A 19,210-nucleotide genomic window follows, 5' to 3' on the forward strand; every position below is an offset into this window, starting at 1 on the left:
GAGAAAGCAAGTACTCTGCGCTCCATAGGCCAGTAACACATCCATGGCATATCCTTGAGCTCCTCCAGCAATGGGGAGCATTTGAAAGAGCAAAGGGCAGCCAGGAGAGCACGATCAGTGGTATGGGGGTGAGGAAGGGTGGGAAATACAGGAATGAAAATGTCTTGTCCTAGGAACAGCAGAGTCCAGTCTGCTTGAGGTTGGTAGCATACAAAATTTGAAATTGCAAAGTTATGGGCAGATCATAGAGACCATTTTATTATTATTTATTTTCATTTCATTTCAAAGGCAGAGACAGAAAGAGATCTTCCATCCATTAATTACCCCCCAAATGCCCACAACAGCGGGTCTGGGCTAGGCGAAACCACTAGCCCAGAACTCCATCTGAGTCTCCCACGTGAGTGGCAGAACCCAACTACTTAAGTCCTCACCTGCTGTTCCCCAGGGTATGCACTAGCAGGAGGCTGGAATGAGAAGCAGGATGCAGGCACTCTGTGATATGGGATCTGGGTATCCCAGGAAGCTTCTTAATTGCCTCAAATGCCTGCCCAAGGTCATAGAAAACCTTGAGTAGGGGTTAAGAAGTTTGGGCCTGGGGCTTATGGTTACCCTGATGGCTCACATCCCACATATTACATCCCACATCAGAGTGCCTGGGTTTGATACTGGCTTCCAGCTTCTGACTCTAGCTTCTCACTAATGCAGACACGGGGGGCGGGGGGTGGGTGGGCAGAAATGATGATTTCAGTAACTGGGTTCCTGACAGCCACATGACAGATCTGGATTGTGCTCCCTGACCCACTGGGGACGTTTGGGGAGTTAACAGGATCTCTCTCTCTCCTCTCTCTCTCTCTCTCTCCTAACAAAGAAATTAAACATGAATAATAAAATAAATTGGTCATGTCAAGAAAAGGAAGGTAGGCCTCTACTTGCTGCTTGAGACATTTGCATTCCATATCCCAGTGCCTGGTTCAACAATCCCAGCTACTTCATTTCTGGTCCATCTTCCTGCTAAAGGACACTCTGGGAGACAACAGGTGATGACTCAAGTACTCGAGTCTCTGTTACTTACATGAGAGACCAGGGTGAAATTCTAAGCTCCTGGCCTTGGTCTGACGCAGCCCTAGCTGTTGGCAGGCATTTGGGGAACGAACCAGTAGATAGAAGATATCTCTCTCTCCCTCTGCCTGTCTCTCCCCTTTCAAATAAAAATATAAATAAATAAATAAATAAATATTTTCAATAAAAGAAACTTGGAATTTAAGGAGAGTTTTCCTAGGGAAAGCAATGAATGGTGATTTTTACAAAATAAGATAGGGGTTGAAAGGTAAACGCACTACTGTTTTATTTTCTTCATGGTCCTTATCACAGGTATGGAGTGCTTTAGCAAACAACATTTCAGCAAAGGGAACAGCAAATGTTGAGGACTTAAAGCTCCTTTTCTTGGTTAAAGTATGAGGTGTTACTAAAAAGGGCTTCCTACCTCTTTTTTTCACAAGTGTTGATCCCTAGTAATATCATTGCACCCAAGCTCTGTCTCTGATTACTTCACTTTTTTTTTGACAGGCAGAGTTAGACAGTGAGAGAGAGAGAGAGAGACAGAGAGAAAGGTCTTCCTTTTTCAGTTGGTTCACTCCCCAAACAGCCGCTGCGCAGATCTGAAGCCAGGAGCCAGGTGCTCCTCCCGGTCTCCCATGCAGGTGCAGGACCCAAGCACTTGGGCCATCCTCCACTGCCTTCCTGGGCCTCAGCAGAGAGCTTGACTGGAAGAGGAGCAACCGGGACAGAATCCAGCGCCCCAACCGGGACTAGAACCCGGGGTGCCAGCGCCGCAGGTGGAGGATGAGCCAAGTGAGCCGGGAAAAGTTTTCAATTAGCAATAATCATGCCTCGGATAAATCTCATTGGCTACGATACTGCCGCTTCGCAAAGCTTGATTACTTTACTATATCACAGTCTCAAATAGGAAGGGTCTTCACAAAGTTCATGGGAAAAATGTATGAAAAAAGTAGGATTTAAAACATTTTGGCACCAAAAATAGTGTCCCCAAAGCAAATCTACAAGAAAGAGATTACTTTCACTGCACAATTGAGGAAACTGAGGCCTGGAGAAGACAGATAACTCATGCAAATTTACATACTTTGCAAGGGCCAAGCCTGGAGAAAACAATTCTTTGGCATGAAAATTGTTCTCCATTCACTATTCCCTTCCCCAGATAATTTTCATCTCAATTTGATTACCAAAAGTTGCATTGCCATTGACCATGACCCCTAGACCAAAATTACCTCTATAAGGCACACAATATCTAGAGAATGGCTATGAGTGTTTATTTCTCAGTTTCAAGTCAAATGTGCTTACTTGTACTAATTCTTCCATTTTGATTTCAGCTGGCTGTGTCCCCCAACACAAAGGCTAAATCCATCTTTATGACTCTTGAAATATGCCAATGAACTTACCATGGCCAGGAGATGCTGCATGTGTTCATCCTCAAAAGGCAGCTAGCTAACACAGTGTTACCACAGAACGTGGGACCCTCTCCCAGCAGAAACTGCAGCTGGAGCAACCTCTGTCTAAGAGAGGGTCAGCTGTTAGTTTCTCTCAGTCAAGGAGACTGTAATTGACTGTACAGGAGTCACCTGCAAATGTTTGAAAAGAGGCCTTTGCATTCAAGGGATGTGAAAGGTGAGAGAATTAATAATAGACTCCTCTTGGATGTATATTTAGAAATGCTGAGGAGGTTCAGGGCCGGTGAAATCAGCCTATGTGTTAAAGTTTTCGAGATTGATCTTCCTCTAGCAGGAACTGTGTGAAGCAAAAGAGGGTGGAGGAGTAATAAAGTCCTTCTTGATTATATATTATCTCTACCAATGGGTTGCTGTTGATTATTCAATGAAATTGATTTGCAGCCCAGCTGACAGAATTGTTAACATGGTGTGGGGGAGGTACATTAACTCCTTTATTCTGATTATAGTCGAAAGGAGGGTCAATTTATTTACATCAAAATACATGTAAGTTGAACCTCCAGATAACCAGGTTCTGCACCCACTGATCTTCCCAACTGAGGACTAAAAATGTTCAAAAAGGGGTGGGCATTTGGCCTAGTGGTTAAGCTGACAGTGAGGATGTCCATGCCCCACACCATAGTACCTGGGTTTCATTCCTGGCTCCAGCTCATGATTCCAGCTTCCTGCTAATGCAGATCTTGGGAGGCAGCAGAGATGACTCAAACTAGTGGAGTCCCTGCCACACCCACACCTTGCCCCCCCCCCCCCCCGCCAGCTGTCTGGGAATTTGGGGAATTAACCAGTGGATGGAAGACCTCTCTCTCTCTCTCTCCCCCCCACCTCTCTCCCTCTCCCTCTCCCTCTCCCTCTCTCTCTGCCTCTCAAAGAAATACATTTTAAAATTCTCCAATTCCTGTGCATCTCTTGTGACCTCTCCAAAAATACATACTTCTCATTGTGACTAAGTTTTTAAAAGAGAAAATGTTCAAAAAACAACTGTACTGAACATGTACAAATTTTTCTTTGCCATTATTCCCTAAACAATACAAGCAATGATCATTTCCATGTAGTTTACATTGTATGAGGCATTAGAAGTAATCTAGAGATGATTGAAAGTACACAGGAGAATGTTCCCAGGTCATAGACAAATATTAGGCCATTTTATATAAGGAACTGGAGCATCTGTGGATAATCGAGAGATGATTAAAGTATACAAGAGCATATGCGTAGGTCAAATGTAAATACAATGCTACTTGACATAAGAGGCTAGAGCATGTGTAGATTTGGGTATCTGAGGAGAGCCCTGGAAGCAACCTCCCACAGATACTAAGAGCTGACTATATTTCATTTGTTTGACAGTTTGCAGACAGGGGTCGATGGAACATAGGATTCCTTTCATAAAAGTTCACTTTTAGAAAACTTTGGTGAAACATGGCTATTCTAGGGTATAGGGGAGTCCAGGTTTTAAGAAAGGAAAATCAGAGGCCGATGATGAACACAGCCTGCAATTCTTCTGCCTACAGTGTAACATAACATGCTTCAGCTCCACACCGGACCACTCCCCAAGTGACTTCCACAGCTTCTCTGAGATGAATTAGGCCACTTAATTAGTGTTCTACTTGCCACTTAAGCCTTTAAAAGCTTGAGAAAAACAGAACTGGCAATGTACATAAAAGATGTGTCTTAAAATAGAAATGAAAAACTTAAATTAGCTGAAAATAGCCCCCCAAATCAGTTCCTTCCAGGTGGGAACCTAGTCTCATTCATAATTGAACCCACAGCAGGGATTAACATAGTGCCTGGCGCCCAGTAGGTACTTGATTGAGTTTGTTATAATTGAATTGAAAAAGGTGTGCAAACCAAGTTGAAAGGAATTAATAGAGGTACTCCATTGTAAAGATACTTAAAGGAGCAAGTTACATCCTGACTCCACCTAGGGCACCAAGTTGTTGATCTCGTGTGGCTCTGTTAATGTGAGAACTCAGGCCCACTTTTTACCTATTATCAGAAAAAGTGACTGCACCAAGCCCTCCTGCCTACCCTCTCCCCATTACTAGAGTTCATATCACAGGGGCTTTTAATGCAAAGTTTTTCAGAAAGCAGAACTCTTGTGTGTCCGCAGTCAACAACTGATTCATTTTAAGATGATGAAATCCTGTGTAGTCACATGGTCTGATACTGTTCAGGTATTTTTTTTTCTAATCCAGAAATGACTTTAGAAATTTCTGTCACACAATAAACTGCCCCATTACTGAAGTGTTTGCAAACCATAAATCTTGCTTGGAAACATGTTTCTTGATAACATCAATTTACCCATCAGGAAGAAAAAAACAAAGGGGTTCATTCCTAAATGTTGGCTCAATATCCTATGAGTGATTAAAGAATCCTGGGTTACTGAAGAAGAGGCTGTGTACTATAACAGGGTGCTACTGAGACTATTAAATATGTACTTCTCTCCTGCTGTACTTGCTTGCATAATGAAAATCTGTCTATACCAATGAAAAAGCTAAGTTTTAATAATGCAAGCTTTCTTATGATATTTTATTATGGAAAAATAATACACATTACTTAAAAAATATGCAGAAGGCTTTAAGTTGAAAACCAACTTCTCTCCCCACAGCACACTCAGACTAGCACTAATACATACCAGTCCCAACCTCCAGCAGTAACTACTGTTTTTTTTTTTTTTAGATTTATTTATTTGAAAGGTAGAATGACAAAGAGATCTTTCATCTGCTGGTTCACTCCCAAGATGGCCTCAACAGCCAGGGCTGGGACAGGCCAAAGCCAGGAGCCAGGAACTCCATCTCAATTTCCCAAGTGATTGAAGGAACTCAAGTACTTGAGCCATCATCTGCTGCCTCCCAAGGTGCCTGCTTCTCAGGGTCAGTATTAGCAGGAAGATGGATCCAAATTAAGGAGTTGGGACTCATGCCAGGTACTCCTATATGGGATGTGGGCATCCCAAGCCAGAATATTAACCACTGTGCCAAACACCCTCCCAGCCACCACTATTTCCTTTCAGAAATTGCTATATATATATATATATATATAAAAGTGTATTTTATACACATAAATAATACCATACATACTATTTACGATTTGCTTTTCAATTTAATATATCTTAGATCTCTTTCCCAGTAAGAACATATATAACATTCTATTCTTTGTAGCAGCTACATAGTATTTAATAATCTAAATTACCACAGAATATTTAACTCGTCCCCTATTCATGTACATTTGGTCGTTTTTAGTTTTTGTTATTACAAATGGCCATCCTTGTACATATTTCCTAGGGTACATGAATTATTGGATGAAAAGTAACATGGGAATACACATGGTGCAGCCACTTCAGAAAATGGCTTGGTATTTCTTCAAACAGTTAATCATACAGCTACCACTTGATCCAGCAGCCCCACTTCCAGGTATGCATCCAAGAGAAATTAAAATATATTTTCAGGCAAAAACTTGTACACAAATATATTCATTCCAGCATTATTATAAAAGCCAAAAATTATAAACCAACCATGTCCCTCAACTGATAAATGAGAAAGCAAAATACACTTTATATACACATACAATTTCATTCTGCAGACAATGTAATATTCCTCAGGCATAAAAATAAATGAAGTACTGTTTCATGCCAGTGCATGGATGAAGCTCGGAAACATTAGAATAAGCGAAAGCCCGCAGAAGCTCACATATTATGTGATTGCATTTTTGTGCAATGTCCACAATAGGCAAATCTATAAAGACAGAAAGTATATTAGTGGTTGCCAGGAGCTGGAAAAAAGGAAGGGAATGTAGAGTGACTACTAATGGGCATGGATTTTCTTTTTAGGGTGATGAAAAACCTTCTGGAATTAGATGGTAGTGATGACTGCAAGACCCTGTAATTTACTAAGAGACATTGACTTGTGCACATCAAATGGGTAAATTTTATGGTGCAGGAATTCTACCTTGATAAAGCAGTTTTTAAAAAATGTAAAATAAAACCTTCCAAAGAAGGGTCAGTGTGGAATATATACATTCCACTGGAACACTATTTATCTTGGGATATTCTCTACATACCTCAGAAAAACTTTGCCTTTATCTAATTTCTCCCACCAGACAGTTAAAATGTTTTCCTCATTTCCTAAAGGAAATGGCTGTGTTTAAATTTGAAGAGAAAAAAATTAAATCAAAGATTAGCTTTCAGAAACAAGCTTAAATGTCTTTTTTTAATAGTTTCTGTGTTGCTGTTGTTTTTTCTAATTATAAAAGTAGCACATATTCACTGTATGAAATTTGGAAAAGACATAAAAGCCTAAAAAGAAGAAAGTAAAGATTATTTGTCATCCCACCACCCAGAGATAATCATAGCTAACATTTAAGTGTATTTTCTCTAGTCTTTTAATCTACTTTTGTTTATGAAATGGAAGGCACACTCTGTATACACAATTTCATATCTTACTTTCTTATTTTAATATTATGATACCATGAGCATTTTCTCATTTGAAAACATGATTTTTAATGGCTTCATAATTTTCTATTCTATGCCTATACTGTAATTTATTTAACCAGTTTCCAATTTCAGAGTATTTAGTTGCTTCCAAATTTTGCAGCAACCATTGTTCTTGTAGCTAAATCTTTTTGCACATCCTTAATTATTTCCTTGGGATAAATACCTAAGAGTAGAAATGCTGGGTCAAAAGATATGCGCATATTAAAGTTGTTGGTTTGTATTCTCAAACTACCCTTCAGAAAGGTTATACCAATTTGTACCTCCACAGAAATTACTGAAGTGCCTGTTTCTGCGTTAACCTGGCCAACACTGCCTTTGATCTTTGGCTTTAAAATTTTTAGCAACTGTTAATGTGTCAGACATTAATGAAATATGAGTACATTGTTATTTTAAATTATGTGTATTGGCTATTTTTCATTCATTTCTTGTGTTTTGCTTATTTATGTATTTGAGAGGCACGCTGACAAAGACAGAGAGAGAGCAAGAGAGTGTACCCATCTATCTGTTGGCTTATTACCCAAATGCACACAATGGCAGAGGCTAGGCCAGGCCAAAGCCAAAGGCCAGGAACTAAATTCAGGTCTCCTGTGTGGGTGGCAGACACTCAATTACTTGAGCCACGCATTAGCAGAATGCTGGAGTCAGGAGCTAGAGGTGGGTATCGAACACATGAACTCTGATAGGGGATGCAGGCATCTTTATTTCTTAAGAGATTAATTTATTTATTTGAAAGGCAGAGTAAGGGGGGGAGGGGAGCGAGCACTTCCCTGTGCTGATTCACTCCCCAAATGGCTACAACAGCCAGGTCTGGGTGAGGCTGAAGTCAGGTGCCATCTTGGTCTCCCTTGTGGGTGGCAGGGACCTAAGTACTTGAGTCATGTCTATTGCCTTCCTAGATGTATTAGCATAAAGCTAGATCAGAAGTAGAGTAATTGGGACTCGAACTGGCACTCCAATATGGTTGGCTTAACATGCTGAACTGTAGTGGGATTCACAAACAGAGGGGCGGGACACCAGGACTTTCAGCAGGAAGCAATGTTTATTCCTGTCAGCCCTGGCTCAGCGGATTCACATCCATACACTGAGCCCCTAACACAGAGGAATGTTGTCTTGTAGCTCCTTTGTTACTTCCCCTTCAGTCCCTTTGTCTCCCTTATATGGTAAAATGCATTCTGATTGGACGCTCTAATACTACAGGGTTGTAACAGGGTTGTGTATACACAGGTGGATACTGATAATGGTTTCCTTCCCTTTGTTCTGGGCAGGTCCTTAACTTCCACTTTGATCCCTAAGAGTCCCTACCACAAAACCACAAGCCTGGATGCAGAAGCCTTAACCCAACTAGACTAAAACCCACCCCTCTTTGTCTTTTTGGTATGTAAATTGTCCATTTATCCCTTTTGTCTTTTTGTCTGTTGTGATGTTTTTATTTTTTTATTAATATTTAAGAGATGTTTATGTAGTAATATAATATCAAACATTTGTCTATCACAAAGACTTACCTTTGAAAGGTATCTGCCCACTTACAGTATTATTGTATTTCTCTGGAGTCTTTATGTATTCATCAGGGCAAAGTTTTTCAGAATCCAAAGAGGGAAAAGGACAGAAATATTTTTTCTCTCTTTCCACCACAAGCTAGAAGATATAAGGAACCCACAATGATCTTAAAAATAAATGGACCACGTTATTAGAGAAATAATTCAGTCTTCCCTATGGATTCATTAATGGTCTCTATAAACACCTTTTCTCCCAAGTCTCTCTGGGCACCTAATGCTGGTTCTAAATCAACAGCCCTAGAGGCTGGAGCTTGCTCAAACCTTCCCTTTGCACCAACAACTCACACTGAAGTTTTCTTCATCGTGGTAGGCACCTTAACACTTGCTGGTACTTAAAGAGCAAACTCTTGAGATTCTAATCACTAAGTCTAATTACAGCGAAGGGAAAAATTTCACTAAAAAGTTAATAAAAGAAAACAATCATTAAGCCAAACAGAATCTCATTCTCTTGACGGCCTGATAATGTGCATTAGCCTGTGTTTCTAAAACCTGACTCCTGAACCATATCTATACATAAGCAGGAGACTCTCCCTACTTTACAACACATGAGAGGATGGTTCTTGGGGACCTCATAGAATATGCCCACTCTGCACCATATAGAGGTCTAGGGTAGAGAGGGACTTGGTTTATTCGCAATTTGCTATGGTTTCAGTGGTACCCAAAGGCCCTGAGGTTCAAACATTTTTTTTTGACCTTCTATGGACTGAGTTGTGTTCCCCACCCTACCTCGTCACCAGCACCAGACTCATATATTCAAACCCTAAGCTCCAACATGATGCTGTTTGAAGATGGGGCATTTAGCATATAACTGGGCTTAGATGATTTCATGAGAGTGAGACCTTAGTGATTATGATTAGAGGAAGAGACAGCAAGGGTGATATTTTTACTGTGTGAAGATACGGTGAGACAAACGCTTGTTTGCAAACCATGGAGAGCCCTCACCAGGAAATGAGCTGGCTAGCACCTTGATCTTGGACTTTTCAGCCTCTGTAACTATAAAAAATAAATCTGTGTTGTTTAAGCCACCTAGTCTTTATTATTATTATTATCATTACCATTATTAATATTATTTTGTTATGGCAGCCTGAACTAAGTCATGCTCACTGATTAATGCTTAAAACACCAGTATGAATTTAATTGAGTATTTAGTGCTTAGTACACATGCCAGCAACTGCACAGTTTCATCAGTCATAGGGTGAGGAGTATTTGGCTCCCTCCACAGGCACAGGGGGCAGATAAGGCACAAAGGGGAAGAAGAGTTGTTGAGGAGCTAATATATATATACATATGTGTGTGTGTGTGTGTGTGTATAGTAGATGAGGGAGACACCAAACAGACAAGGGATAGCTGCAAATATACCCCTGCTGTTGCCTCAACAGGCATGAGTGAATAGCAATTCCTTTCTGGTAGGCAACAGTATCGCCATTCCAGTGTTCCTCTGTGCCCAATGAGTCAAAGAAAGGACAAATATCTAAATTTCTCTTCTATCTCCTCAGCAGAGCCTTATTACATAACTGTATCTAAGGGCCAAGAAGAGTTCTAATCCTTTACATGTTCAAATTCATTTATATTTCACAATCACCCTATCAACATGGCTATTATTATTATTATCTTCATTTTACAGATAATGAAACCAAGGAATGGAGAAAAGGCAGAGCTGAGATTTGAACCCAAATTTGGGAGACCCCAATGGGGCCAGCATTGTGGTGCAGTAGGTTAAGCCACAGTTTACAATGCCTGCATTCCATATGAGTGCCGGTTCAAGTCCTGGCTGCTCCACTTCCAATCCAGCCCCCCCCCCCCCGATAATGCACCTAGCAACATAGCAGAAGATGACCCAAGTGCTTAGAACACCTGCCACCCATGTGGGAGACCTGGACGGAATTCCTGGCTCCTGGCCGCAGCCTGGCCCAGTCCCAGCTGCTGTGGCCCTTTGGGAAGTGAATTAGTGGATGGAAGATTCCCTCTCTCTCTCTCTCTCTCTCTGTGTCTTCTCTCTAACTCTGCATTTCAAATAAATAAATCTTTTTAAAAAGAATTGGGAGACTCCAAAATTCATAAACCAATCTGTGTTTGGAAGCCATTTGTCCATTGTTAAAAAGATAGCATTCAAGCCAAAAAGTCACTATTACTGCTCCATTTCTGCTTTTTTGCCATATCTTGGACATTGTTTTTTATTTTTAAAGATTTATTTATTTATTTGAATGGCTGAGTGACAGAGAGCAAATGGGGAGAGAGAAATCTTCCATGTACTGGTTCACTTACCAAATGGCCACAACATGTTTTATATTCACAGGCCAAAAAAAAAAAAAGATCTAATTAATTCACAAACCCTGAGCACAATATATTGTAATATAATGGTCAAAGAAAACGGATCCAAGTAGAACTGAGTCTGAGCATGGCTTTGCCACTAACAATGTGACCTTAGGTAAGTAACTTCACTTCCCTGAGTCTCATTTTCTATCAAATCAAACACAGTAGTGGTTGCTACAAGCAGCAAATAAAATGTTGGATATAAAAGTGCTTTGCAAACTTTAAGGGATATGTAAATTGTGACTATGTTAATATAGTCAGACATATACAAAGAAAACTACCAAAACTCAGAATTGCCGAAGGAATGGCTTAAAACCCTAACAGGAAAACACTACTGAATTATGTCAGGTATCACTCATTTATTATTACTATTATTTTGACCATCAAGGTTTTAGGAAAAGCAGGTGTAATGTGAAGTACATGAAATAGTAAATCGACAACTGTGGAAAACTTCTTAAGAAAATTTGTAGGCAGTTTTTTAGGACTGTAGATGGCACTAGTTCTTCAGAATGTTTTATTTCTCTGTAAAATGTATGGCTTCCCTTTTTCTTGAATTGGTGTGTGGTGAGGATAAAGGATTACCTATGATGAAATCTTCAATACCCTAAAGGGAAGAAAAGTGTGTGTAGGTACATTTTAAGCCAGAAAGGTCAAATGGCATAGCCATCCTGCCTCTCCCCAAACACATCTCTAGATCCGGTGTCCCACCTGAGCCCAGACAGCCAGGGTTGCATTGTTGCCATATGACCACTAGGGGCATTCTTCGAGTCTGCTAAACTCAGAAATTAGTGTAACCAGAAAATTGTTCTTTCCTTAACTTTTCTGAGACAGGCTAAAGCTTTTGAAAAGTGACCACACAGGGGCCAGCACTGTGGCGTAGCGGGTAAAGCTGCCACCTACAGTGCCGGCATCCCATATGGGCACCAGTTTGAGACCTGGCTGCTCCACTTTCCATACAGTTTTCTGGTATGGCCTGGGAAAGCAGTAGATGGACCAACTGCTTGGGCCCCAGCACCCACGTGGGAAACCCAGAAGAGCTCCTGGCTTCTGGCTTTAGATCGGCTCAGCTCCCACAGTTGTGGTCATTTTGGGAGTGCTTCAGTGGATGGAAGATCTCTCTCTGCCTCTGCCTCTGCCTCACTGTAGCTCTTTCAAATAAATAAATAAATCTTTAAAAAAGGAAAGAAAGAAAAGTGACCACACAAAGAAGGTAAGGAAAAACAATACTGAAATTGGCAATGAGTTCAGAGAATACTAATTTCTTGCCTCCATTTTTATAAGCCCTAATTATATAACTTGGCAGTTATCTACTAAATTTTACATGAGCATATTCTTCAGCCAAGCAATTCCACTTCCAAGTCTCTATCCAGAGAAATTCTTGCACATGAGCAGAATAGAAGAGTTTAGAAGAAACCTCACTACAGCCCTGTTTGTAATTTCAAAAGAATGAGGATGGAGAAGAGGAAAGCAGGAAGGAATGGAAGGAGGAAGATGGGAGAAAGCATAAAAGGGGAACATTTACATCCACTGGTTTATCAAAACAGTTGGATACTGTGTAGGATATTGTGCAATCATTTAAAAGGAGAAGATCTGTCTATACTAACATGGAAAGAGCTGTAACATATATTGTTGAGTGGAAAAGCAAGCTGTAAAATAAAATTAGGATATTATTTATGTGAAAACCACACGAAATTCAACAATGTATTTCTATTTGTGTATCTAAATATGTACATATAGATGTTTTTTCTAGAACTTTTAAAAAGATTTACTTTTGAAAGGCAGAGTTACAGAGAGACATAGGCAGAAAGAGAGAGGTCTTCCATCCGCTGGGTCACTCCCCAAATGGCTGCAATGGCTGGAGCTGGGCCGATCTGAAGCCAAGAGCCTGGAGCCTCTTCAGGGTCTCACACGTGGGTACAGGGGCCCAAGGACTTGGGTTATCTTCCACTGCTTTTCCAGGCCATTAACATGGAGCTGGATTAGCAGCGGAGTGGTAGAGACTCAAACAGGTGCCAATATGGGATGCTGGCACTGCAGGCGGTGGCTTTACCCACTATGCCACAGCGCCAGCCCGGAAACATATATATTTAAATAAAAAGATGTCCGAGGAGATGCACATCAAATTAGTGGTGAAAGGTAGGTCAAAGAGAACTTTATTATCTTTACTGTGGTTTTTAATGAGAATGTATTTAATATATACATATATTTTCCCCTTAAATTAAAAAACATAATTGTAACCTGCAACCCTAGACTAGAGACAGAAAGTGGCTTGTGATTGGTATTATAACAACCAGGGGCCATCCTCAGTCTAGCTCTGACAGTTTCCAATCATCTGCTCTGATCCAGACTCCATCTGACTGGCAGCCTCCATAGCCTTCCTAAACTCTTCCCTAGTCTTTAGTTAGAATTTTCTGCTGCTCTTAAAAGATAGCATTAATAGGCTGGCACTGTGGCATAGCCAATAAAGCTGCAGTGTGAATCATATGGGTGCCGGTTCAAGTCCTGGCTGCTCCACTTCTTCTTTTTTTTTTATTAAACTTTTATTTAATGAATATAAATTTCCAAAGTATAGCTTATGGGTTACAATGGCTTCCCCCCTCCCATAGCTTCCCTCCCGCCCGCAACCCTCCCCTTCTGATCCAGCTCTCTGCTGTGGCCTGGAAAAGCAGTGGAAGATGGCCCAAGTCCTTGGGCCCCTGCACCCACGTGGGAGACCCAGAAGAGGCTCCTGGCTCCTTGCTTTGGATTGGCTCAGCTCCAGCCATTGCAGCCACTTGGGGAGTGAACCAGTGGATGGAAGACCTCTCTCTCTCTCTCTCTCTCTCTCTCTCCCTCTCTGTAACTCTACATTTCAAATAAAACAAATAAATCTTTAAAAAATTAATTCATTCAATTTCATGGACTAATTTTAAGTGTCCACTATTTGTTTCACCACTAAAAACAAACATGGCCATTTCTCAGTACTTTTGAGTTTTGCAAAGTGCTTGAGGTCAGTACCAGGGTTCAGTTTCATCTCTGCATGATTTAGGACAAGTATCCCAGTGACTTCATCTGTAAAGTGGCAAAGAATCTTACCTGTGTGACATGGTTATAGTGAGGATTCAATATAGTGCAACTAATTCATGAAAAAAGTATCTGGCATATAGCAACTGCTTGGAGATGTTCACCTCTCTCCTTCTTTGTACTTCATATTTTCTTGTGCTAAGCTTTCTGAAATTATAACAGTTTTTTTTATAGCAAACATTTGTATAGTTTTCATTATGTACCAAGCACATTCTAAGTGCTTTATACATATTAATTCAACCCTATCAGTAAACTTATGATATAGATACTGTTGTTATCTCCATTTCCAGATGAGGAAATTGAGGCATAAGTTAACCAATTTGCCCAAGGTCACATGAGGTATGAAGTCAGGAAGTCTAGTGCAAGACTCTGTGGTTTTCACAGCTTTTCTGTTTCTCATGAGTATCTTTGTGGTTACAGAGATAGTCCCTCCTCCCTCATCCGTGATCTATTTATCTTTGTTTTCATTCATTCAACAGATATTTATTGAAAGAATATGATGTGGGTCTGGCGCTGTGGCATAGCGAGTAAAGCTACCACCTGCAGTGCTGGCATCCCATATGGGCGCTGGTTCGAGTCCTGGCTCCTCCACTTCGATCCAGCTCTCTGCTATGGCCTGGGAAAGCAGTAGAAGATGGCCCAAGTCTTTGGGCCCCTGCCTCCACATGGCAGACCTGGAAGAAGCTCCTGGCTCCTGGCTTTGGATTGGCTCAGTTCTGACCATTGCGGCCATTTAGGGAGTGAACCAGCAGATGGAAGACTTCTCTCTCTCTGCCTCTCATTCTCTCTCTGTGTAACTCTGACTTTGAAGTGAAATAAATAAATCTTAAAAAAAGAAAGCCGGCCGGCGCTGCGGCTCAATAGGCTAATCCTCCGCCTTGCGGCGCTGGCACACCGGGTTCTAATCCCGGTCAGGGCACCGGATTCTGTCCCGGTTGCCCCTCTTCCAGGCCAGCTCTGCTGTGGCCTGGGAGTGCAGTGGAGGATGGCCCAATTGCTTGGGCCCTGCACCCCATGGGAGACCAGGAGAAGCACCTGGCTCCTGCCTTTGGATCAGCGTGGTGCGCCAGCCACAGCGCACTGGCTGTGGCGGCCATTGGAGGGTGAACCAATGGCAAAGGAAGACCTTTCTCTCTGTTTCTCTATCTCATTGTCCACTCTGTCAAAAAAAAAAGCCGGGCCAGTGCCGTGGCTTAACAGGCTAATCCTCCGCCTTGCGGCGCCGGCACACCGGGTTCTAGTCCCGGTTGGGGCGCCAGATTCTATCCCAGCTGCCCCTCTTCCAGGCCAGCTCTCTGCTATGGCCCAGGAAGGCAGTGGAGGATGGCCCAAGTCCTTGGGCCCTGCACCCACATGGGAGACCAGGAGAAGCACCTGGCTCTTGGCTTCGGATCAGCACGATGCACTGGCCGCAGCAGCCATTGGAGGGTGAACCAACAGCAAAAAGGAAGACCTTTCTCTCTGTCTCTTTCTCACTATCCACTCTGCCTGTCAAAAAAAAAAAAAGCCTACAATGTGCTAGGCACTGTGAACAAGATAAAGTCCCTGCCACCATGAAGAGTTTCTAATGGTATAAGGCAGGTGAATGGTAGTAATAGATCTTAAATTGATATAAAATATAGCATCATGTACTCATTTATGTTTTGGACAAAATAAAGCAGTGATGAGTCTTATTCACTTTGCCTGCACTGCAGTCACTAGCTGCATATTCCTGCTGTTTCTGTTTCCTCTTTGAACAAAGTTGGGTTTGCTGCCTATTGTACTGAGCTCACAGGAATGTCTCAGCCTCTATGATGGCTTCTTTATCACATGCCCTCTTACGTACTGAGATAGTACCAAACTGCAGCTCACTTTTCGTTTTTATAAAGATTTATTTATTTATTTGAAAGGCAGAGTTACAGAGAGGCAGAGGCAAAGAGAGAGAAGAGAGAGAGAGAAGAGAGAGAGAGAGAGAGAGAGAGAGAATATGAATGACTCTTCTATCCTTTGGTTCACTTCCCAAATAGCTGCAATGGCTGGAGCTGCGCCAATCTGAAGACAGGAGCCAGGAGCTTCTTCTGGGTCTCCTATGTGGGTGCAAGCACTTGGGCCATCTTCTACTGCTTTCCCAGGCCATAGCAGAGAGCTGGACAGGAAGCAGGGCATCCAGAACTCAAACCAGCGGCCCTATGGGATGCTGGCACTGCAGGTAGCAGCTTAACCTGCTACACCACAGCGCCAGCCCCTTAACTTTTCTTCAAAAGACCAAACTCCTTGTTCTTGTTTAATGGGCCACCTCCAAATCTTTCTCATTCCATTACAGAACAAAGATCACAATATACCCTGAAGTTGCAGGATACTCTCAGTTCTTCACACATCCCAGAAGCTCTTTTCTGGGTCCTGCCCCAAATGAAGATCTCTGATCTTTTCAACCAAGCTAGTTTGACATGTTCAAAATATTTCCAACTTCCAGGAGCCACCTATTCCACTCCTGGCCCTTTAAGCCATGGCATCCTATCATATCCACAAAAATGAGTCAAGAGAATTCATCCAACAAATCCACCCCATTAAAAAACCCCACTTTTATTAACAACAACCTGGTGTATGCCAAGACTTTGCCTCTCTTGAGCCCATTCATTGTCTTTATTTTCAGACCTCCTTCATCGAGTAAGCCATTGTTGATCACCAATCTCCTTCTCTAGCAGAACACTCTCTCTTGAATAAGGAAGATAAGGGGCCCTGGAGTCTTTTCTTTCCAGCCAGCTCCCTGGTAGATCTTAACAATTAAGAGCACAGGGTCTGGAGTCACAGAGCTTGGGTTAGATTTCCAGTTCTGTCACTTCCTATCTGTGTAACCAGAAGCCTTGATTTTCTCCTACGTAAAATGTGACTTTGAATGCTCTCTAGAGAAGCTTAACTACTCCACAGTTTTGAATTCCACAAATATAAGAGGATTTCGAAAAGTTCATGGGAAAAAATAGAATTGTATAAAGAACAGGAAAAACTGGTAGGCTCCTAACAGAAAGGAAAGATAAGGAAATGGAAAGACTAGTTGCCTGGTTTGATCAGTTTACTCTGTGTATATGTATTGAGGCATTGCACTTAGCCCATAAAAATATAAAATTACATGTTAATAAAAAATTTAAATAATTTTCAAAAAAGTGAGTTCATTTTGATATAAAAAATAAATCCATGTATAGGTTTTTGTTTTTTTTTTTGACAGGCAGAGTGGATAGTGAGAGAGAGAGACAGAGAGAAAGGTCTTCCTTTTTGCCATTGGTTCACCTTCCAATGGCCGCTGCAGCAGGCATGCTGTGGCAGGCACGCTGCAGCCGGCGCATCGCACTGATCCAAAGCCAAGAGCCAGGTGCTTCTCCTGATCTCCCATGCGGGTGCAGGGCCCAAGGACTTGGGCCATCCTCCACTGCCTTCCCGGGCCATAGCAGAGAGCTTGCCTGGAAGAGGGGCAACCGGGATAGAATCTGGCGCCCCAACCAGGACTAGAACCCTGTGTGCCGGCGCCGCAAGGCAGAGGATTAGCCTGTTAAGCCACGGCGCCAGCCCCATGTATAGGTTTTTATAACACACATTTCTTATCAACCTTTTGAAGAACCCTCATATACATCGATTTCAAAAATTTTTGCACCAAAATAAACTTACCTTTTAATTACATTTTCCACTAACTTTTGAAGTAGCTATATGTCAGTGACTCCTTGGATTTCACTCTAGCCCAGAGCCATCTCTGGGGCTATTCAAGCGCTTAGCCAGAAAGATGTAAATCAACATCCCTCCTCCTTCTATATAGGTCCGTCTATATGAAAAATAACTGAACTAAATACTTTGTGGAATAAAATATTTGGTTTACAATCTAGCTCAGCTTCTTATCTGGTCACACATCAGCAGCTAAGAGAACGCAGACACATATTGAGTAGCAAAGACATTTGTAACTGGATGCTCCATAAGCACCTGCCCTCCCCACCCATTAAGAAAGATCACCTGGCAGACAGCATCTGTCTTTCCAGAGAGGTGTCACAGACTTGCCTTAACGCCTCCACTGCTGACTCAGCCACTAGTTCTCTGACACCACATCATAAGTCCCAGATTCCTGATTCAGCAGACTGACATACATACCTGACTTGGGCCTTTGGTAACTCTCCAGATTCCTTTACTTGCTTTGGGAATGTGGCTTTCTTTTGAACACATTTTTAGCTTTGGCAGCTCTAGTTGTACCCTGGCTCCATGGATCCTAATCTAGCCTTTAAACAGAGTCCTCAACAGAGACAGAGGGTTTGATAGCATCTGCACAGGGCCCATGGTTTCAATGAAATCCTGTTACCCACCCAAGGTCACAAACCAGAAGATTCATGTGTGAAGTTAGACATGTAGCTGGAAATCTCACACCCCCTGCCTCTAAGACCTTCTCAAGTTGATATTGGAATAGGAACATAGCTATAACACACTTTTTATGTGCTCTGCTGTGCAGGTGGCTACATGCCGTACCAGCTACTCCAGAATGTCTTGATTTGTATTAAAATGTGTAAATGTTTGGGCTTTGATCTACATCTCAATCTTCAGTCACAGGAGAGGGAGACATTCTGAGTTCTCACAGAAATGTAGATGGGGGAGGGGGTTGTCTCACTACTAGCCAATTCCTGGACCAAAAAGTGCAATTCTTTATTTGCATTTCCTTGATGGCTAGTGTTCCTGAGCATTTTTTCATCTGTCTATTGGCCATTTGGATTACCTCTCTTGAAAAATGCTTTGTCAAATCCTTTGCTCATTTCTTAACTGGATTGTTTGTTCTGTTGTTCTTGAATTTCTTGAGCTCTTTATAGATTCTGGATATTAATCCTTTATGAGTTACATAGCTTACAAATATTTTCTCCCATTCTGTTGGCTGCCTCTTCACTGTTTCTTTTGCAGTGCAGAAGCTTCTCAGCTTGAAGTAATCCCATTTGTCAATTTTGGCTTTGATTGTCTGTGCTTATGGGCTCTTTTCCAAGAATCTTTGCATATACCAATGTTTTGTAGCTTCCCCAATGTTCTCTAGTAATTTGATGGTATTGGGTCATAGATTTAGGTCTTTGATCCATTTTGAGTGGATTTTTGTGTAAGGTGTGAGGTAGGGGTCTTCTTTCATACTTCTACATGCAGAAGTTCAGTTTTCCCAGCACCACTTGTCAAAGAGACTGTCCTTGCTCCAGGGATTGATTTTAGCTCCTTTGTCAAAGATAAGTTCATTGTAGATGCATGGACTGATTTCTGGAGTTTCTATTCTTTTCCATTGGTCT

At 41.8% G+C, this 19,210-nt stretch overlaps 1 pseudogene; it reads right to left on the reverse strand.

Annotated features, from left to right (window-relative positions):
- Window positions 1-1,851: 1,851 nt before the first annotated feature.
- On the reverse strand, window positions 1,852-1,934 carry LOC133753845 (U4 spliceosomal RNA; annotated as a pseudogene).
- Between the last annotated feature and the right edge of the window lie 17,276 nt (window positions 1,935-19,210).

The sequence above is a fragment of the Lepus europaeus genome, chromosome X (assembly GCF_033115175.1).
Source record: "Lepus europaeus isolate LE1 chromosome X, mLepTim1.pri, whole genome shotgun sequence".
Classification (NCBI taxonomy): Eukaryota; Metazoa; Chordata; class Mammalia; order Lagomorpha; family Leporidae; genus Lepus; species Lepus europaeus.